Source organism: Eptatretus burgeri, chromosome 13 (genome assembly GCF_056783735.1).
Source record: "Eptatretus burgeri isolate ZD-2024b chromosome 13, Ebu_testis_v1, whole genome shotgun sequence".
NCBI lineage: Eukaryota > Metazoa > Chordata > Myxini > Myxiniformes > Myxinidae > Eptatretus > Eptatretus burgeri.
Window position 1 is genome coordinate 49,724,130 of NC_140973.1, and position 23,544 is coordinate 49,747,673.

Genomic DNA, 23,544 nt, shown 5'->3' on the forward strand with positions numbered 1-23,544 from the left:
TTTCCGACTCTCCATCCATCCTTCAATCAATCCGTCCATCCATCCAACATAAATCCCTCACCCTTTCGATTCTAAGCCTCAACTCCCCTTACCTCCCCAGAAACCTTCACCCTCTCAAATCCTGTACCCCCACTGGGAGCCCCCCCCCCCGCCTCCTCTTTGCCTGAGAGAATTTGCCCTCCCCCCCCGCATCAATCCATCCGTTCAACCATCCATCTCCAATCCCTCATCCTTTTGCTCCCCAGCCTCTATTTCCCGTGCTCTCCTCAAAAAATCTCTCTCTTCGTCCAACATCTATCCAAATCGTTCACCCTTTCGCCTCCGATTCGCTGTTCCCCATACCTCACAAACACCTTTCGGACCTTGTATGGGCTAATAAATCATTCATCATGTCGAACACAATTAATCCTTAAGTTTAAATTAATTCCCTTCCTTCTTTCCCTATACCTGGTGTTGACTTAATAATTAGGGTGGTGGGCATTGGATCCCTAGGGTCCTGAGTTCAAATCCCGCTCAACTGTTGAATTAATACCAGGTGGGGTTAACTCGGCCTGTCATCCTTCCGAATTCGGCAAAATGAGTGCCAGTATGCTGGTATACTGTGTCAGAGTGACAACCCGTCCAGCATTGTGCACAAGAGCCAAGGGGACTGCTTACGTAGCACTAATGCTCTGCACAAAGTATGGTCCCAGTCTCCACTCCTCCTTCTTTCCCTGCATTTTCCCCATTTAAATCGCAATATAATTTTCACATTACAAGTCAATCCCAGCGCTAAGGCGGACAGCATCATCACGGCATATCCGCCGAAGAGTTGTCCAGGAGGGTGTTCAACACTCAGTTGTGAGTGACTCTTCTGGAAGGCACTCGAGGAATCAGCAGGCAGGGAACCAATGAGAAAAAACCCCGACCGGGTGAGAGGGGCCTCAGGGGCATCTTCGCCATGCCCCGCACCAGGCCCTCTGCAGGTTGGGCAAGCGAGCGATTGAACTGAGCTGCCGTGAGAGGAGAAAGTCAACTTGAACAAAAAGAGCCATTTTTTGTGTGCTTTGTCGAGGCTTGTATAAGAGCTGACCACACAGAACATTTCACAAAGGGATCAGGAGCCAAGAGGGAGTGAGAGGGAAGCTGAATAACAGTAGAGAACAGGGACATCAGGAGATCTATGGAAGAGAGAGAGATGGGGTGGTGTACATGGGATAAACAAGATGAAAACTACAAGGACTTTCAGGAAGGAAAACAGGGAACTTGAAGGATGTAGGTTTGTGATGGATTAACGGGGTTAAAAAGATCATGGTTTTGAATGGGGGAAGATATGAGATGGTGGTGAACAGCTGTTTTAAAGACCTGCAGGGAAGAGTGGGATTGAAGAGAGTGTGGGAATTTGCTCCAGAGGCAGGTAAAAAGAGGAATGAAAGAGTGAAGGGAGTAGTGATTCTTGATTTTGGCACTCTCATCAGAAGGGGGTTGCTGGCAGATCTTGAGGGCCCTGCAAAAATATTAGTGGGACAGAGCACAGACAGAGCAGAGGGTGCAAGGTCCGAGAGGAGGGGGTAGAAGACAGAGAGACCGCTGATCAGTCTGCGATGGCAAAGTCATAAGCCCACAGACTCAGCTTCGGCGTGGGAGATTTCAATGAGAGTGAATGCCTTGGATTCCTGAGCATCGAGATGAACAAGATGTGAGTCAAGGGAGCCAGCCCAAAGGAGAGATCATGCTCCATGAAGCTGCCGATGAAAGCCTTGTAGGTGGATATAATAGCTGAGGTATGCCAAGGAAAGACTGTATAGCAGAGGATGCCCAGTTAGCAGTGAGCTTTGGAGGCCAATGTTGAAATGTGGTTTGCCCAAGAAAGATCATAGCTGATAGTGAGACCCAAGAGTTTGAATGACTGAACCTCCTGAAGAGGATTGTTAAATAAACATAGGGGCAATACCCATGGGCACTTACCATGTCGAGGCTGGATAAGAGAACCAAGGAACCATTGGTAAGGTCGCATTCATCACCACACTTGCAAAGGGCAGAGCATTGCAGTTCTGCTTTGATGCACCTGAAACATTCTCAGCATCCTTTGTCAACCTGACATCCGTATCTCAAAAGCTCCTGGCAGGCTTTAAGTGCCTCTTTAGTGTGCTCTACTGTGGTTCCCAATGTTGGTCTTCAGAGCGTTTCCAGTGCCAGAGGATGGTAACTCAGGAGTGGGCAATTCACATTGACCATAACAATGACCTGCTTGGTGTGCGGCCTGTTTAGTGTGCTGGAGATGAAGTCGGGGGAATGTTTTCCAAGGATCTCCCTTTCTGTGTGAAAATAACTTTGTGGACATCGTTTACATCCTTGCAGTCACTGTTTCGATTATACATCATTATTACAAAGCCTTGTGTGATGGCATTGCAATCACAACAAATTCTTCTGTTAGAGGTTATGCTTGGCATGTGAATGCACGTGTTACCTCTTCATATGCCATCCACGTGGACCAGGCTGAGGTTTCCCCTCGACCAACAATTGTTGATGCTTGGTTACAGTCAGTGAAAGCATGAAAGACACTAAGAGCATGAGATTTCTCTGTTCCAAGAGATGTTGCTATAGGCGCTGTCACACCTTGGCGATTTAGCCAGCAATGGCAACGTATAAAAATGTATGTAAAATGTTGGCATACGCTGAAGTTTTTTTTTTTTTAAGTTTTGGTCGTATTCATAACGTTTTGGTCGTATGCATAACATATTAGTAACGGGCACAGAACGTTTCGTTGTCTTATAGATAACTTATACCAACGATTGCTTAGCCTGTTGTCGGCATTCACAACCTATGCCCAACGATAGTTTAACTTAGGCATAGCGCACTGCACGTATCGCCGACGAACTCGTGGCATAGCCTGTTAAAAACCTGCCGCACGCCGATTTAAATCATAACCGCCTGAAAATTGGAAGTGTCAACCACGCAGTCACACCTTGACGATTTGGCCAGCGTATGCCGACCTATGAAAAATGTGTCTAAAACGCTGGCACACGTCGAATACGGTATGGGTAAGTTGTGTATACGTTAAGAGCACGCTGAAAAACGATGAAGTACGCTGTCATATTTCGTGGTACATTTAGTACGTCGTGAAATTTCAAGCATGCTGAAAATTTTATGACGTACTCGCCGTATGGCTCACACGTTTCACTACGATGGGCATAAGTTGTAGGCACGATATGCGATCATTCACACACGTCGACACAAGTTCCTTGTAAGTTACTCATAAGTCGAAACACGTCGAGGTAATGTTTAGCATACCCGAAACTTATTTTCTCCGTCAAGGCACATTTTCTTTTTTTCTCCTTGGCTCCGTGAAGGCACGTGACGAAATATCTGAAGTTGTTGTTGTTGTTTTTTATTTGTTAGTCTATCACGAATTTTAAAATATATTTGGACATTTGCTTTTAAGTTTCGACGTCGACGTGACAATATCCTCAAACAGAAAATATTCACAGAAGAGGAACTAAGAATAAGACATGAGCAAACTGAAGAGGCAATCGGACGTGACGAAACGGCACGTGACGAAATATCGGAAGTTATTGTTGTTTTTTTTTCTTTTTTAAACGCTGCCAATATTGTGTGTGTGAAATTGTGTGTGTAGTTTCAGAGAAGAAAGCAAATACATATTTTGAGGGGCCACCCCCTTCCTCCCCCCCTCCCTCCGGTACACCACCCGAGACCCCAATTTTTTTTTCAAAAATTTAATATCGTGAACACTTTGGTAAATCATGGAGCGGAGGACGCCATTATATGGTAGCTGTGAATTAGAAACACGTTCAGTAAGTTCTGTGGTCATCCGGAAGACGTCAATCAAATACGTCTACATACGTCAATGTGTGTTGCAGGTACGTTACACATAGGTGCAAAGCACGTTACTCATTGGATAGAAATAAGTTTTGGGTCCACTAAACATTACCTCAACGTGTTTCGACTGATGAGTAACTTACAAGTAATGTGCCTCGACGTGTGTCAACGATCGCATAACGTGCCTCGACGTGTGTGCAACGATCGTGTAACGTGCCTACAACACGTCACTCATAGGTTATAAATAAGTTTCAGGTACGTTAATCATTACCTCGACGTGTTTCGACTTATGAGTAACTTACAAGTAACGTGTGTCGACATGTGTCAACGATCGCATAACGTGCCTACAACTTATGGCCAGCGTAGCGGAACGTGTGAGTCATACGCTGGCATACGTCGTAAAATTTCAAGCATGCTAAAATTTGAGGACAACCGCAAAGTACAACGATGAAAGCCAGTGTACTACGACGTATGGCAGTGTTTTTCAGCGTGCTCTTAACGTATACAAACTTACCCATAACGTATTCGACGTGTGCCGGCGTTTTAGCCCAATTTTGCATACGTCAGGCATAAATCGTCAAGGTGTGACAGGGCCTGAAGCATGGATGACCCACAAAATATGTAACGGAGAAGAAAGTCAATACCTATGGATGTTTTTTTTTTAATAGTGTGAACAATCTTTGGTACATCATGGGTGATGAAGGTGGTGGTCAAGTTTCATCAAAATTGTCAGTGTGTAGTTTCGGAGAAGAAAGTAAATATATATATATATATATATATATATATATATATATATATATATATATATATATATATATATATATATATATATATATATTTTGGGTGGCAACCCACCCCCCCCTCCCACCTCCCTTACTTCCCTCTGAGACCCCAATTTTTCCAATGTCATGAACAAACTTTGGTACATCACAGGTGATGAAGGTTGTGGTGAATTTTAATCGGAATTGCGTGTGTAGTTTCTGAGAAGAAAACAAATACCTCTTTAGGGGGGCAACCCCCCATAAACTCCCTCCGTAGCCCCCCTCAGACCCTGATTTTGTTTTCTTTTAATGCCATTGTGGAAACTAGATTATTAGTTGAATTTATAATAATGTAAAAATGCAAATTAACTTAATTTAGTGCTTTGAGAAAGAATTTAATAAATATATGCTGGAAAAACTCGGAGAGGGCAGAATACACACATTCCTCTGTAGTCGTAAACAACCTTGCAAAACCTGATCGATCTGATGACCATCTGAACCAGCAATATCTCCCCCCCCCCCCCCACACCTTCTCCCGGGGCTATAAGCAAGCTCGAAAACAGACCAATTATCCTTCTATGTTGCAATTTTAAAGTCCACAAAGTTCCATCTCTTATCGAAACACACCCTGGTGAAACTGTAAACATATACTCAATATTCTATGTAAAATTAAGTGTTCAGCTTGCAACGATGTCGCAGGCTGAATTCTTCCTTCTGTGCACAGAAGTGTCTTTTATTTTACTGAATAAACAGCTCGTATTGAACTAAAGTTTTTCTGTCTTCAGGTGGCTATAAATTGCTCTCACATCACAAACAGAATTTGGTACATCACAGTGATGCAGGTTGTGCTCAAGTTTCATCAGAATTGTATTTGTATTTTATGAGAAGAAAGTAAATACCTATTTTTGGAGGCAACACCTGTATACGCCCTTGGGACGCGATTTTGTTAATGTCATGGACAAACTTTGGTACATGCATGGTGATGAACGTTGTGGTAAAATTTCATCGAAATTGTATGTGTAGTTTTAGAGAAGCAATTGTGAGTATTTGTGGAGGGCCAGACAGATGGGTGACACGTCATCCAATAAGGTCCCTGGAACTACCTTCCAGGTGAGCTCAAAATAAGGACAATACCCATGGCCGCTCACCTGGTAGAATAATGATACTGAGGAGGAAGTCAATGTGGGACAGAATCAGCAAATTGTATCAATGAATCAGTGTTATAGCAAATACCTTTTTGGAGGGTGCAACCCCGCCCCCCACCCATAAATCCCATTCGACGCCGACTTTTTAAAATAGCATGAACAAACTTTGGTACATCACGAGGGTTGTGGTAAAATTTCGTTGAAATTGTGTGTGTAGTTTCAGAGAAGAAAGCAAATACATATCTTAAGGGGCCACCCCCTTCCCCCCCTTCCTCCCGTACACCACCCGAGACCCCAATTTTTTTTTTTTTAATTAATATCGTGAACACTTTGGTAAATCATGGGTGATGAAGATTGTGGTAAAGTTTCATCGAAATTGTATGTGTTGTTTCAGAGAAGAAAGCAAATATATATTTTGGGAGGTAACCCCCACCCCCCCCCTTGGACTCCCTCAGACCCTGATTTTTTTTTAGCTTATTTTTAATGCCATGAACAAGCTTTGGTATATCATGGGTGATGATGGTTGTGGTCCAGTTTCATCGGAATTGCATGTGTACTTTCTGACAAGAAAGCAAATAACTATTTGGGGGGGGGGGGGGCAACCCCTGTCACCCGATTATTATTATTATTATTGTTATTATTTTTATTTTTTATTTTTAATGCCATGGCCATGAACAAACTTTGGTATGTACAGGGTGATGAAGGATATGGTAAAGTTTCATCAAAATCGTATGTGTAGTTTCAGACAATAAGTTGCAAATGTTTGAACGGACGGACTGACGGATGGACGACACACCATGCCAAAAGCTCCCCGGAACTACGTTCCAGGTGAGCAAAAAATTTAGTTTTCTTATTAAGACACCTTTAGTAGAGAATGGATAAAAGACACACAACTGGGTTCCCAGCATCATGAGCCATCAATTCAGTGGATAATGCTCACCAGGCCAATGCTAAGCAAGATTCAAAGTTGGGTGGGCCCTTGTGTAGTTAAGGTAAACATAATTAGAGGAAATGCAGAAAGGGAAGAGGAAGCAGTTTTGGAGAAAGTGATTTGGAAATGAGAGTAAATCTTGTTTTTTTTTCTTCCAACAAGCAAGCAAATGTTATACATTTGAAAGAAATGAGTACAACCATCTTAAACTATTGTGAGGAGAGCTTACATCTTTACAAAGGATTTGCTCTTCCACGAGCCTTGACTTTGTAAAAAGAATTGTATATATTTTTTAAATGTGCATGGAGGCTTAAATTGACATCTCACAAACTACCATTGAATGAGTAGAATGTCAACCACAATGTTACTAGAATGTCAATGATTCTCCCCATTCTCTAATGTTCCTCCAGTGAATCACCCACTCATATGATGATAGAGAAGTACCACTGCAAGGAGCTGTGGGGTAGAATGCCCTCCTCACTCTCTTTGCACACTGCTTAGGCAAGTGCATTGAAAATGAGAGCCCATAGCACCTCTTGTGGATCAAAGCTAATGTGACTGGATAATTAGGGTGCTTTGGTAATTGTGAGTTATTAACATGATTTGCCAAACTCATTCCTGTTAATATTTTTCATTAAATGGCATCGCTTTTCTATAAAGATTATACCACAGTAAGTCAGGAAGCATTCGATGTGCATTTGATGAGGTTTAATACACTGAACTGAGCGGAGAGAAATTGAACATCTGCAGCAATTTCATTCTACAAGGTGTGGCAAAAGTCAGGCGCTGTCAGGTCCCTCTTGACTTCCTTCATCTGAAGTCGGACATCTACCGTTGAAGAAACATTGAGGACCCGAAGGCGGATATCTTATCTAGAGTGTACCGAGATAGAGATTGAAACGTTGTAAATAGTAGATGTGTTGTGTGCTGTCCTAAACATCTCGCAGTGGACACCTGAAGACATCATGGTGCTCAGACGATAAAAATTATTGCATAATATTTCTGTATCCACAATTTGAGTTTCATGAGAGGAGACTAATACTGATAGCAAAATTACAACAACCAACAACAAAAATAATAAAAGAAAACGAGAGAGTTCGGAGAACACCTTACCCCACGCAATCTTGCTTAACAACGACATGTATGGGTCTGTGAGTGGCAAATTTGATTGGTTGTGATGATGTAAAATGCCGTAATATTTTGTCCAAGTAAAGTACTGCAAAGCAAAAGGGTTTTGAAAGTGGCAAAAAAGGCAATTGTCTTCTGCAGTGTTCAAGTATATAATTCAATTGAAATAAAATAAAGATTTTAAAGGTCATAGAAAAAAAAAGTTCAGAAGTTTACCACAGTTGATGCAGCATCTTTTACACCACCTTATTTGACACACCTTAGTTCTTCATGCCTGTTGTTTGTGTCCTTTAGGACGTTGCTAAAAACAGTAAGTTTCCTGTTTGGAATGATTTTCAATTTTGTTTGACTGCCAGACAGGCAAACACAGTAAAATAATTATCTCACTTCTCTCTGAGCATGCATGATCAGGGATGACTTTGAGTCAAAGTACTGCTAAAATACTCTGATTTATTTTCCGATTTGTGTTCAAAATATAACATTCAATTTAAATTAAGTTGTTCCTCGATCAAAAAACTGACATTTGTAAGACGCACAGGAAGACAAAATGAACCAATATACTTAATTGCTTTTCATTTCATGTGCGTGGAGGTAATAACACTCCATGGGAAAAACAGAACACTTAAACATAAGAAAAATTCAGTCTAAAAATGTATGAAAACACAATTAATTGTGACATATATATATATATATATATATATATATATATATATATATATATATATATATATATATATATATATATATATATATATATATATATATATATATACTTTGTTTCATTGCTAATCATGGGATCATGGGTCCACAAATGTGTAAGTGATGTCATTTGTGCAGCATAGCTAATAGGAGACAAGATGACTGCTTGCACAGCAAATACTAGGGAATTGATAAGTTACATTTACAATCTATATGTAATTAAATAAAAGAAAGGTGTCTGTCTGTGTCTGTTTCATTTTCCTATTTCCTTCCTCTGCATGCTTTTTCCATCATCACCAAATTTTGTTGACATAATTAATGATCATTTGTAATGCTGCTTATTTAAATTCACTTGACTCCTCCATTTATTGAGTTAAACCCAGTCAAAAGTCGACTTTTCTCAAAGGGTTCACTATGCTGGATGATGCCCTGATTCGGTGCATTTTGTCACAGAATTGTTGTTGTCCAAGTAGAAGCACCCTAATTTAGATATATTTTCCATGATGCAGCAAGTGGAGGTATGAATCACAATTCAGGAAAACTCCATATCATCCCACCACCTGCCCTTGATGGGCATTATCAGCTTGTTAAGGCCCAGTCACACCTTGACGTTTTAGCCAGCAATGGCAACGTTTTAAAATGTATGTAAAACGCTGGCCTACGTTGAACTTTTGATGTTTTTTTTTAAAGATTCTGACGGATTCATAACGACTTGGTCTTATGCATAACGTATTAGTAACGGACACAGAACGTTTCGTTGTGTTACAGATAACTTATACCAACGAATGCTGAACCTGTTGTCGGCCTTCACAACCTATGCCCAACGATAGTCTAACTTATGCATAGCGCGCTGCATGCATCGCCGACGATGACGTGGCGTAGCCTATTAAAAGGCTGCCTCACAACGATTCAAATCATAACCGCCGCAGAAATGGAAGTGTCAACATCGCAGTCACACCTTGGCGATCTTGCCAGCGTATGCCGACCTCTGAAAAATGCATCTAAAATGCTGGCGCACGTCGAATACGGTATGGGTAAGTTTGGTATTCGTGAATAGAACGCTAAAGTACACTATCATACGTCGTATTAAATGGAGAACGTCTTGTAATTTTAAACATGTTGAAAATTTTACGACGTACTTGCCGTATGACACACGCTCCGCATGCGATGGGAATAAGTTGTACGCACGATATGCGATCGTTGGCACACATCGACACACGTTACTTGTAAGGTACTCATAAGTCGAAACACGTCAAGGTAATGGTTAGCGTCAGTGTTCCAGACTCCCCGTTTTTTTTCTTCCTTCCTTCGGTATGACGGTGTTCAGTGTACAGTGCAGTTATGATTTAAATCGTTGAGTGACAGCCTATTAATTATATTTTATTATAACCGCACTCGAAATCGAAGTGTCAAAATCACCATCATACCGAAGGAAGGAAGAAAAAAAAAAATAATAAAACCAGGAAGTCTGGAACACTGACGCTAACCATTACCTCGACGTGTTTCGACTTATGAGCACCTTACAAGTAACGTGTGTCGATGTGTGTCACCGATCGCGTAACGTGAGTACAACACGTTACTCATAGGTTAGAAATAAGTTTCGGGTATGCTAAACATTACCTCGACATGTTTCGACTTATGAGTAACTTACAAGTAACGCGTGTCGACGTGTGTCAACGATCGCGTGACGTGCCTACAACTTAGGGCCAGCGTTATGCGGAACGTGTGAGTCATACGCTGGCATAAGTCTTAAAATTTCAAGCATGGAAAATTTGAGGACAACCGAAAAGTACAACGTTTAAAGCCAGCGTACAACGACATGTGGCAGTGTTTTTCAGCGTGCTCTCAATGTTATCAAAACTTACCCATAACGTATTCGACGTGTACCAGCGTTTTAGACAAATTTTCCAAAAATCGGCATAAGCTGGCTAAAACGTCAAGCTGTGACTGGGCCTTTAGTCTCCTACCAGTTTCACCGGAGGGGACTATCGGTTTGATCTCCATCTGTCTCACCTGTGGTTTTTCAGACTTTTTTCCAATACCTTTTAACATACTCAACTGAAACTTGGTACATGGCTTTATTATAAGTTTCAGAACAAGTTCTAGTTTCAGTACGTTTCATCAATTTCTCAGTTATACCCTTTTTACAGCGTGTGCGCTGTATACAATTGCACCGAGTTTGAAATGTCCCCGGTGTCGTCTACCACGTCTCCGGTGTCCCCCCCCATCCCCTCCCCCCACGTGCCTCAAGACAGCCAATGACGGCAGTCCGGTCGAAGCAGTGCGTAACCTCGACGGAAATGGCTACAATTGATGGAAATACCCGAGTATTTCAATGGAAATTTGTGAAACTAATGTGTTATATTTTTGAAAACCATTAAATTTATTGCTTGACGGAAAAAAATCGAAGAAACGCGCCCCTCATGTACGAACGAACGAAAGACGTCACTTCCACCCACCATCGCATTTCGCGCCGAACGTCGAACGCTGAAAGCTAAGTTCTTATGCCATCATTCTTTTGCGGCTCCCTGCAACGCTGTATCGAACAATTTCATTCCTTCTGTCATATATATAAAGGTGCTTATCACAATAATAACAAGATTTTTACATTTCAAATATTAAGTATGCTTTTTAATTGTTTTTCAACTGAAAAAGCATAAATTGCATATTTTAACATTAGTGTACTCATTTGCTTCACCGCACGCGCTGTATTGAAGGATTTCACTTGTTGGATTGAGAAAATATCACATCAGTTGGGGACATGTCCATACATCCATTGGGACCATACTCCACACAGAGCATCAGTGCTGCCAAAGCAGTGTCCTCGGCTATTGGGCACAATCCTGGATGGGTCGCCACTCCAACACAGGATACTCGAATGGTTCAATCATCCCAGCAAGCTGTTACTCATTTTGACAACCTCAGAAGGATAACAGGCTGAGTCAACCCCACCTGGTATTAATTCAACGGTGAAGCAGGATTTGAATTTGGGACCCGAGGATCTCAAGCCTGCCACCCTAACCACGCATGGGGACATGTATTGCAAAGCAATTCTTGCTCTTGTTTTACAGATAAGAATGTAGTGAAAATTTTAATTATTATTAGATCGAGTAATTCTCCATTTTCAAAATTCACATTGTGCATGACTTTTATGGGAGCAGCCTGGGGGAGTCGGGAAGCTGGGGCAAATATATTTTGTGCAGTGGTTATAATAATCCCACCTGTGCAGCAGGGGTCAGTAAACCACTTGCACTGTGGCACGGTATAGGTGAAAATTGTAAGTCATCTCCCTCCCCCCTTGGAGGGGGTAGGGAGTTGTGCCCATGACCTGACCCTGGGTATGACCAACACATATATGCAAAATTTGGTGGAGATTGGCCCAGCCCTGTTTTACTATATGATTTTCAGATGTAGACACCCACACACAGAGAATCGCCGTATTTAATATCGTCAGATGAAGACATTGGTTAAATATCTCAAGCAACAATTAATGGACATAGAGAAGATACAGATATTATGGGTCAAATTATCTCTGCATTCCACAACATCGAGTATTAATCACTTGCCTCATCATCACAATGTAGAAGCCACAAGGTTTCTGGAACATATGTAACAAGTTCATGTTTTGATCGCATAGTTGGTGGAGTGGAGGACTTCAGTAGTTGCAAATTCATCCTTAAATGACCGGTTTGAACTTATCTCAAAGGAGTTTCTAAATAGTGTTGCGAATCTGGAAACCATTATCGCACTCATCATTCAGGTCATTTAGCTCAGTTATCTCGGTAAGTGCATGTTCTATAGATAGCTCGCCTTCCATTGTTTAATGGGTAAAAATCGATTAAATGCGCTGTGATTCATTTTGATAGTTAGGGTTCGATCAGAACACAAAGAAGAATGACCCTCCCCCTCCTCTGCAAAGAGGAAGAAGAACCCTGCCGTCCCGTGATGCAATGACGTAAACAACTCCCTCCCACCCGCGTTTGTGTGGGGGATGGCGCACGGGGCATGAGTCACGCTGGGAGCGGGGGAGGGGGCGATAGGGATAAAAAGGGACCCTCTGCTTGGCTCGAGTTGGGTCTTGTTGGGGGGTTCAGGGGGTCTTGTTGGAGTTCTGGGGGGTTCTTGTTGGAGAGTTGTTCATCGGAAGAGGGGGTTGTGGCTGGTTGGTTGTCGTGGTTCTTCTTCGGCCTGGTGGTCGAGGAGTGTCGGCCTTGTTCAAGGGTGGTTGAGTTGGTTCAAGGTTGTTGTTCTGCTGGTGCTTCTTCGAGTTGGCTGTGCAGTCGGTGGTTCAAGGGCTCGAGCTGGTTTGAGGTTGTTGTTCTGCTGGTGCTTCTTCGAGTTGGCTGTGCAGTCGGTGGTTCAAAGGGTCATGCTGGTTCTGAGTTATCTTGGTTCGGCCTTTGTTCTGCTTCGTGGCCTCATGTTGGTTCGGCTGGCTCTACTTGGAAAGCGACGTATCTTCGGGAAGGCTCGGTGTTTCGTCTCACGAGCACGTGGTCTGGAGCACGAGGGGATCCGCTGGAGCTCGGGAAGGATTGCGGCTCACGGGGATTGGATCCAGCTCGCCCTCACTGGAGCCCGGGTCCGAACAGCTTGAAGACCACACGAAGTGAAGAGGTTCGAGATAGGTTCTGGGTTTCAGCTCATCTGTCCCTCCGAGCTGAAGTCCTTAGTAAAGGCATCAGCCACCATTTCTTGGGTGTGTGTGTGTGCGTACGTGTGTTTGTGGGCCCGTCTAACAAGTAGAGAACTGTTAAGTGCTTTGTGTGCTGTAAATGATTGCATTGCATTTATTGTATTCAGTATAGTACTGCTTTTGCGTGCTTCCCGAGTTCCCCGATTACTGTATAAATAAACCCCCATTGTTGAATGTAACACCTCGTTTTGTGTTTCTTGCATTGGCTCGACATGACGCGTGTTTGAGGATTTCTGTTCGTAACTTGTTCATTTGGTCCGGCCCGACTTTGGTAATTCCGCTTGGTTACGCCGGATGCGAGTCGGCGATAGCGACTCAATTCGGACAAAGTCTGCCGAGGGTGAACTTCCCCGGTAGTCGGACCACGTGGGTACTTGGGTAAATTGAAGTTGGCAATCGACCCTACCCCACGTGGCCTATCCATTGGCAAAGATCGGTCCGATAGGGGACCCGTCAGTTCCGGAGTTATCCGGGCGACGACCTTTACATTCCGGGTGATCGGTCGAGCCGGCTTGCGGCTCCATCTAGCGGTCGTGCTCATGGTTGACCCCCGGCCCCGTAACAATAGGTTTGGGATTATTGTCCATTTGTGGCATTTGACTTGATTGATCAAAACAGACACCTTCCCAAATATATATTCCTTGAATCTTTCTCGTTTTGATGTGTATGTGAAATGTATGAATCTCACAGCTGCAGCACATCCCCATATGCAATGACACCTGAACCTTGTTGTTAAGGTCTCACTGCATGTAGGAATGTGCTGTTTTATTATCATGAATGTTGCTGCGTACTGTGGGATCATCAGCAAATAATCCCACACTCGACCTTGTAATGGAGGGAAGATAGTCCAAAACTAACATGATGGCATTTCTGGATTTGACTGGGTCATTCTTAATGAACTTGTGCAGTTGAGTCGATTTTCCAGATAGCTGCCTGAGCTGCTAATGATTGTGGGCCTTTGAACCCAGAACGTTTGGAACCAGTTTGCTGATGCTTTGCTTTCCGTGAAAGAAGGCTAAACTATCCTTGGTAGGAAGATTCAGGATTACTTATTTTCATTTGCATCCAACAAGCAAGCTCGGTAATAATGTGTAAAGCGGTATAAGGCATTTGTCCTGAGTGTTTTGTAATAATATGTAATGGTGAGGAAGTTTCTGGAACTCAATTACCATCGATGGTTAAAATATTGCCAGGGTCTTGAGGAACACCTTTAACTATGCCCTCGAGTGTGATGATTGTCTCCTCAGAACCACAACCTTCTTCTTTCATGTCTAATATGACTCCAGCCACTGGAAAATTTTCCCTTTGATTTCCAGTCATCATAACTTTATCAGAACTCCTTGGTTCTGGACTCAATTGAATGGAGTATTGATGTCAATGGCAGTGACACTCACTTCTCCTCCAGCATTTATCTCTCATGTCTCTGTTTGGATTGTAGCTGATCCTAGATTGGAGCAAAAGTGATTCTTTGTGAAGCCAAGCTGAGCACTTGTGAGTGGGCTATTTCTTTCCAGATGCTTCTTCATAACACTATTAAGGACACTATGACTTTTCTGATTAGTGGGAGGATACTGATTGGATAGTAGTTGGCAGGAACTGATTTTGTCCTGTTTGTTGTGCACAGGACACACATCTTGGCAGTTTTAAGCATGGATGGTTGAGTTCCAATGTTGCATTTTGTTCCTTTCTATTCTGCTCTACCTCTTCCATTTATCACCTCGATAATGTTAAGAAAAACAAAAATAATTCATGATAGACTTGGGTGAACAAAAGTTATCCAGTCAACCCCACAAGGTGGGAATGATAAGGGGCATTAAAGTAGGAGCAGTAATTGTCAAAGAAGAATATGATGATCTGTAAGGAACAACTCGGAACATCCAGCATATCTTCAGCACACTAGATGGGATATTGCCATGGCTGTTGTCTTCATTCGGTCTGGTGGTGTCGGGCATGTGGAGTGAAATTAATGGGAGTCAAAAGGAATTTGTATGATCACTGTGTCTCTTTCAGCATGGAAACATCAAGAGAAGTACGGTAACAAATGGTGAATGGACCTTAGGGGAAACACATCCCCCCTATCTCCAGGATGTGGTTGCAAACTCAATCATCGAGGAACTCTGCTCCAGCCAATGGGAGCTCGAGGTGAAGATGATGAGCCGATCAATGGGCGTTCGGATTAACCGTGACGTCATTACGGTTGAACCAATCAGCGTCCACCTTATTGAGACCTCCGTATAAACTATAAAGCACACGCCTTCACTTCCTTCTTCACTTGCTGCGATTTTTACCCTGTGGAGTGCAGCACGAAAAGCTTCGGTCACTATTATGTCGTGTTTGTTTGTATCCATATTAAAGTTCTGTAGTACCAAACATCTGTTTATTTTGAAAGTTGTTCATCATCACCTCAATGTCAATAAGAAATGTCCAAGGTTATAAACTCTTCCCATGTGCCTGAGAAATCATGAAAAACGTGCTGACAAAATGATCAGACCTCTCAATTGCTTCCTCACCCAAATGGTCCAAACTTGTCATCAATGGCATCCATTCATCTGCATAACATGGTTGACATGCCATGCACTTCTTGTTGAGGTCAGTCTTGTCATACTTCTCCACAAATGTTTAACAAGATCAGGGCTTCAAGACAGCTGTTCACCCCCATCTCAGGTCATCCCCATCCACAACTATGATGTTTTTTTCAACCGCCATTAATCTCCCCCAAGTCCATCTTTTTCCAAGTTTCCAGTTTTTCCTTTTTGAGAATTTGCAACATCATCCATCTTGTCCACCCATGCATCCTCCTTTCCCCTCATTCTTCTACACATCCCTTATTTCTCCAAATCTCCCTTTATTTTGTCCTCTGCTGTTGGTGTTCGTTCTGTCTGTCTGTCTGTCTGTCTGTCTGTCTGTCTGTCTGTCTCTCTCTCTCGCTCTCTCTTCCACAAGCATTGACATTGTGTAAAAAAAAAAAAAAAAAATTTGAAGCTCAGTACACTTCAGATTCACTCAGGTAGTCTCTTGTGTGAAGTGAAAAGGTTAAAAGCTAAGTAACCGGACAGCTCAGCGGTAGTACACTTCAAATTGAGCTTTCTGGTTTTTGTTTGTTTTCTCACATGGTTATAAATGGTTGACCTGGTTTTTCGCAGGCATGGTGTTGCATCAATGAGTATGCCGTCCTTTCGAGGGTCATGAAACCAGCCACCCCATCTGCAAGCATTGGCTGGTTGGTGTTTTTCATCCTACAGTACATTTTAAAACGACTTGGGTCATTCTCTGCCAGTACCCTATCCAACATACAAACTCAACTCCTGATGCTATTGGTAAAGTGTGCCGAATGAGACATTTAAGAAACAATCCTGTTTGCGGTCAACAAAGAGACCTGATTAGTTTCTTGCATGACTTTCTGCTTTACTGAAAGAAAAACAAATTGTCATTGTTTTTGTCAATTGACCGACAAAACATGGATATGCCATTTTGTATGAGCCTGGCCACAATACAGAGCGAGCACAAACAATCATGCATTATCCTCATGGCTGAGGGTGAGGGAACATTGCACGGGGGGACTCGGCATGGCCGCGATGTTCTCCTGCTCTCGTTGTCTTTGGCTTTTATGAGTTGTATCGAAGGTCGAGAGTGGGAAAACACACTGGGTACAGCCATTCTTTTCTAAGCACACTTGCATGTGACGGTGTGACCATTGTCGTGACTTCATTTGTAGTGTTGGTTGGGGTTGCAGCCTGCAGGTGAAAAAAACTGGATGCTTAATTATTCCCTTCCATAAAGGTTAAATACTATCAATCAAATATATCAGATGATGCTATATATTTCATAATGAAAATCCAAGGAGATGAGTAAATGAAAATGATAATCCAGAGCATCCCTTTGACGGTGTCCGAAGACCTACTGCGCGGTATGCATGATGTTCACTGGAAGATCATGAATGGGTTAACTGACTGATATATTTGCGCAGCATGATGTTATTTCTGGATTTGGCTGTGTCACTCTTAATGAACTTGTGCAGTTGAGTCGATTTTCCAGATAGCTGCCTGAGCTGCTAATGATTGTGGATCTGCTTTTGAACCAAGAACGTTTGGAACTCTTTTGCTGATGCTTTGCTCTCCATGAGAGGAGGCTAAACTATCCTTGGAAGGAAGATTCAGGATTACTTCTTTTCATTAGCATTCCAATTCTGACAAGTGAGCTCGGTAATAATGCGAGAAACGGTATCAGGCCCCACGTCCTGACTGTTTTGTAATAATACCATAACGATGAGGAAGTTTCCAGAAGGCAATTATCATAGATGGTAAAAATATTGCTTTTTACAATCTCGGTTCGGGAAGGTGAACTTGGCTCTCAGCGTTTTGAAAGGCTTTAAAAATCTGTGTTGGTATCGCCTCTGGTGTGCCAATGTAAAGACACCTTTTTTTGCGGTGGGTTTAATTGAATTTGTCACTTTTGGACTTGAAACGAAAGAAGTTTCATCTGTCACATCTCCCCAGACACCCGCCACACATAATGACGGAGCGAATCGCCGCCGCTCCATTTATTTTCATGTCTGGGTGATAATGACGGCTGGGGAAGTTGCGTATTAGCATTAACCTTCATCTCCCAAAGGTACATCTGGGTGTCTTGCGGCGATGAATCTCATTAAACGCCTCCACAAGCACTAGCCTTTTGAACTTGGCAACTTTAAACTGTATACGATGTATAGCCTGAAACATTACAATAATTATATTGTCGGCAATCGGCATGAATCTTCATTTTGGCCTAATATGCCGTACAACGCATCAGCAATTATTGTTATCCAATCAAACATTCATTGACACATCCATTAATCAAATTAATGATAATGGCTGATTTTTGTATTTGTTCGATAGTGCCTGTACCATGTGTTTTCTGCATCCACCATGTAGGCCAGGTGTAGGCCCGACATGCCGATGAAAATGAGAGTTGGCAAATTCTTACTTCCCTCGTTGGAGTTGGACTTTTTACTCACAAGGGAATGTCACAGAGACGGCGTTTTCGCCATCATTATCTGGACACATAAACAATCGCACGTGGGATGCAGATGCACCGGGGTCACCTGGGAAGCGGGAGCACACAATTTGTGAAAAGTCGCAAAGTACTTCCGCTTCGGGGATGATAAGTCTGGAGCACGAGCTGGCACTCCAAACAGATTGTGTGGTGCCTCCCTGGTGAATTACCTTCTTGGAAGAAATTGGACTCTCCAGCGAGGAAATCAGCCCGAAAAACGACTGCAAGATGAGCTCTTTGAGGCCCTATTTTTGCATTCAGATGAGATGAAATTTAATATCTGAATGGAATAATGAGAAGCCTTGCTTGTTTAAAGCACCCTCGGCAGCCCAAGGGCCTACTGGGACATTCTAATTCATGCCTCTCTTGAGGATGTGGTAATTTTTCACCTGAAGCTAAGGCTCATTATTACCATTCGCGTGGCCTACACGAGGCATTGATTATAATGCCAGTGTGATTAGTCTTCCTGTCTTATCAAGTTGCAAATATTCCCAAAGCTGTAGACCTCGCTATCAGGCACGCACTGCGTTCCTCCAGCCAGCCTTCCGGACTGGTGGCTCAAATCCACGGTGCGGAGGCCTTTGCTCTGGCCTCGCAGGCCCACTCGCTGGGCAGGTCACCACAGACATAGAAGCGGACACTGCCAGGCCTAAGAATTGGCCTAGCTTATCTCCGCATGCCATCCTGTCCGCTAATTTGAGAGGCGATAGCTTCCTTTGAGCTCCTCAGCACGAGCGCCATGGCAAACAGCTATCGGATGCTGCGCTCCAAATGAAACCTTACCGTTGATGGAATTATTAATTCTGGCCCCAGAATAAATTTTGCAGAGATAAGTGAGTCCGTACGGCTAATGCTGATTTCGTATGGCATGCAACGGTAACTTTCATGCAGGCAGAAGTAAATTGAAGTCGCATTACCATCGCTTATAGCAATGTGAATTGCCTGCCTTCCAATGCTGAGTTCATCAAGCGATGAAAGTTCTTAGCAGCAAACCAAAGAACCTGAAAAGGCAATTTGCTTCCCTTTCCTCTGCTGTTATTCGAATCACCTCGACCTTGTAACGTTTTTCTTCACTGGACACAGGACATTCCATACTCGATGAACGGTGCAGCATGGACATTGGTTTCTAATCGACATTCATAGAAGCGAAAGAGCCGTGGTTGCTGGTGATTTGATGATATACGATCAGGTGCAGTTTTTGGTATATACAAATGCAGGCTTCGATAAATAGTGACGATTGTAATGCCATTATCCTTGGCAGAACTGATTTTAGTTTTGCTAGGAGATTTTTAGATTAAATTTTCACATCACGAGCATCGCAATTCTTGTTTCATCCTTCACTCACCTTGCTTTCATCACCAGGAATGGATGCGGTGCATGGTTGTGTTTAATAACTCACACAGGTACAAGGACACATTCCATGATGGAAGATGGATATTCAGAGACAAAAATTTCCAATCTCTCATTGTACCCCACCCTTTCTGCACGTCATGCACACTTCTAGCCTGGTCTTGCAAAAAAATTATATATTTTATACATATATGAATACATTGTACATATATACACCAGCAAGGTGTGATTACACATTGTGTAAGCATACGAACCGTGTTTCCCCATTGTCTCGAGTCACTCGCCTGCATTTGATTTTTCATTTATTTATTTTGTATATATATATATATATATATATATATATATATATATATCTTCATTTATAGATTTTTTGTGACGGTTCTGTGATTTTTCCTGATGTATTGGCTTCGATGTCTGTCGGCACACAAAATTACCATCCTTCACCATGGTCTCGGTTCATTCACCTGCATTTTTTTCATTTCTTTTCATTTTTATTTATATATATATATATATATATTTGCATTTATGGATGTTGTCAGATGATTGTGATTTGTTTTTCCCAGTGTGCTGCCTTCAATGTTCGTTGGCACGCAAAATTTCAGCTTTCTATGTCACCGGAAGGTCTCGATCTTTAATATTAGTCAGTGAATGAGTCAGTCAATGGGCGACCAGGGTTGCGTCAGGAAGGGCATCCGGCGTAAAACATGTGCCAAATCACTATGCGGATCATACGGATGATCCGCTGTGGCGACCCCGAACGGGAGCAGCCGAAAAAAGAAGAAGAAGAATGAGTCAGTCAATGAATCTAGGGTTATAAAGAGCTTTACATGTTAGATATAATCATAATATGCTTAGGTGTCAAGGGGTTGTCCATTCTTATGGAGCTAAAAGCCAAACCCTCTGCTGACCCTCCCACACCCCAGTCGGCCGCATTATTCCTTATTTAATTTTTCAGATGCCTCAAAGAAAACAGTAATCTTTAACTTGAAATAGAGCCAGGGAACAGAAGCACCAGGAAAATACACTCCAAGCATCATTATCTACTGGATCTGCCTAACCTTTTCCAACATTGAGCACACCAACATCAGCACCATTGGTCTTCAGCAGAGATAACACATTCACAACCAGGTCCATCGAGCATCATCTGTGACAAACACATCACAAACATATGTTGGAACAACTTTTCAGCCAGATACATTATCAACTATAACAGTACTTTTGTTATCTATGATACAGCTTTCAAATACAGATTTGTCGTTAACTGTACATCAGTCTGCATACCCTGCTTGAAGAAATGAAAGAGATGAAGACATCCAACATACACTCAGAACATTGTCTACCATGATATTCTGAAAAAAAACATGATATTGTCACATATTTATACATGTTAGTTCAAACATCCGACACATTGTCGGTCAGGATTCAAAGGTAAAAATTGTTTTTTCACATGATAATATTATTTTCAGGCTTCACTCACATATAGTACAGTACTGGTCCTGCTAATAAATGAATATCATCTTCCCTAACATTTATACAACCAAATCATTCGTGTACCTCTACTCCTGCTGCACTGGACTCCACTTTCCTTGTCCTCTCATCATTGTACTCTCCCTCTCACTGTGTCATCCTTCTGTCAATCCCCACTTTCCCTCCTTTCCTTCATGTAGCAATGATCTATGCATGTTTCTAAATTTATAAATGTAAATGTATATTCTGAGAATGTTTCTTTTTATATTTCCATTGTATGATGTTCTTTGTTGATACGATTTTCTATCCTTATCTATGCGACATGTTCCTCCTGCTGCACTTGACTCTACTTTCTTTATCTTCTCTGTCATTAAACTCTCCCTTTCACTGTCCCCTTCTGTCAATTCTCACTTTCCATCCTCCTTTTCTATAATGTATCAATGATATATGTACACTACCAAATAAAACCCATCACTTCACTGATGGGAATGTTGAGGGGGATAGGGAGAGAGAGTGAAGAGGAGGGAGGGAAGAGTGGTATGGGTAGAGAGGGGGGTAGAGCAAACATGCAGAAAGGTGCTGCTTGGGCTGTTTTGCAGGGACCTTGATTGCCTTTGTAGGTCACCAGATGCATAACTGGCATTTTACTACTTGGACAGGTCCTTACCAAAAACGCAACCAGTTGAGAATGAAGCACTTGCGAAGCACAAAACGGTCCTCCACGAAGATCGAGTGACTGCCCCCAGCCTGTTGTCAGATGCACGGAAGTTTGCGCGCCAGAACAGGTCTCATAATAGGACCCTGATCCAGCCACATCCATTTGCTCCGACCTCAGGCTCTTGCCTGGAGAAATCCCAGTGGCCTCGCTACCTTCCTGAATGAGGTCACGATGCGTATGGATTTGAGTGTTTCGGCGGAATGGGACAGCAACCCGCCAGAAGGTGTCCACTTAGCTAATTGGCAAGCCTATGTTCTGGCTGGCAGGATATGGGACCAGCTCCTTTCGGAGCTGGACTTTGACACCTCTGCCAAGAGCCAAGGTAATTGCAATATCCGAGCAAGGCTGGAAAGCCCGCGTCATTATGTGACCCCCAGGAACCCTTGCAGCCCTTCTGCATACTTTCTACACCGAGGTCCGAGCCTCATTGAGGAAGGACCAGGTGCTGGTGCAGGTGTTAAAGGGCAACCATGACAGCACAATATTGTCGATGTTTCCACACCCCTTACTGGACTCCGCATGATCCTTTTCGCTGACATGACCTCTGCCACTGACCTCCTTCTTCTAGACCTAGGTAAGGCCATTCGATTGGTGGTGGCAGAGGGGCTGCATCTCCCGGATTGGATGGTGTGGGTCATGGCTCTCACAGATGGTTAAGTGGCCAGATGGAGAAGAGGCCTTGAGTGAGCAGGGGGGTGTGGGGGGGGGAGTCGTAATGAGTCTCGCGCTATCTTGGCCAATCCCCAATCTGATACACTTCTGGTTGGCGCAGTCTGCAATAACATCTACGAGATGAGTGTTTGGGTACCGAGATGATGACGGTTCATTAGCCTTTCAGCCTTTCCGAATATACGAGGATGACCTGGTTACCTCTTGGTCTCCATCAGTCAAGCAAGCCTCCACAGAGGCAGTCACCCAATCAGGTGGCCACTTCTCTGTCGGCAAGTACCTCTGATCAATACACGATGGGATCTTCCTCAAACAGGTTTTCTCAGTTCGCTGGGAGACAGATGACTGTTCCAGAGGTCTCCTGTAGAGTATGACAGCCAATATTTATAAACGAACTGGAATGGTCAGAACTACAAGAGCAAGAGTTTCCTCGATGGTCTCGCAGCATGTGGAGGTGCGTTGTCATGTATTGTCATTTGGCCGGTGGGCCCAGTCTTTCCCCCTAAAAGGGTTGGTTGGCACTAGACACTATCTTGTGGAGCATAGCAAAGACCTCCCCTGGTGGGTGGTGCTCAGGCCCATGGCCTGGGACCTTGCGTTGCATTGCCCTGACTGTGCTTCGCAGATCACTAATGTGCTCCGGATGTCACACCTAGACTGGCATCATGAGCCAGATCCCAGGTACCACTCCTGTATGCTCCTTGTCAGCTGGGTGGTTTTGGGCTCATGCCCCGTGGAGGCATGACGTCGCTGAAGGTCGGGCGTGTTGCCAACCACCAAACCAGGTGGGATTGGGCTTCGCTTGCTAAGACTCCCGTTTGGATGCTGATTTGGCTTGCTTGTCCCAGACCTACCTGGCGGTGGCTGGTGGGGAGTGCCGGCCATGGCCGAGATAGACTCCGCCGATGGCTTTCCACACTCCTATTTCATCACGCGCCTGACCCACCAGCCCGACGGCAGTTTGGTTCCTCACTTCCCCGGAATGCCAGATGATCTTCGCGATCGAATGACGACCTGCAGGGCCACAGACTACATCCTGATGATGGGGCAGATTCTATGAAGCACTGGCAGCGCAGGCAGAAATGCATAGAAGACAGCCAGAAGAGCATGGGAAGAGTCAAATTATTTAT

General features: G+C 43.3%; 1 long non-coding RNA gene across 2 annotated transcripts in view; it reads right to left on the reverse strand.

Moving 5' to 3' along the window:
• Window positions 1–7,127: 7,127 nt before the first annotated feature.
• LOC147014438 (uncharacterized) overlaps window positions 7,128–23,544 on the reverse strand; it is a 73,175-nt gene continuing 56,758 nt past the window's right edge. Inside the window, exons 3-4 of one of the 2 annotated variants that reach the window (XR_015050443.1) lie at window positions 20,619–20,704; window positions 7,128–7,872 (exon numbers count right to left, since the gene is read on the reverse strand). This is a non-coding gene — a long non-coding RNA (uncharacterized LOC147014438). Of the gene's footprint in view, window positions 7,873–20,087; window positions 20,705–23,544 lie in introns of those variants that run through there. The other variant, XR_015050442.1, reaches the window with a different exon arrangement.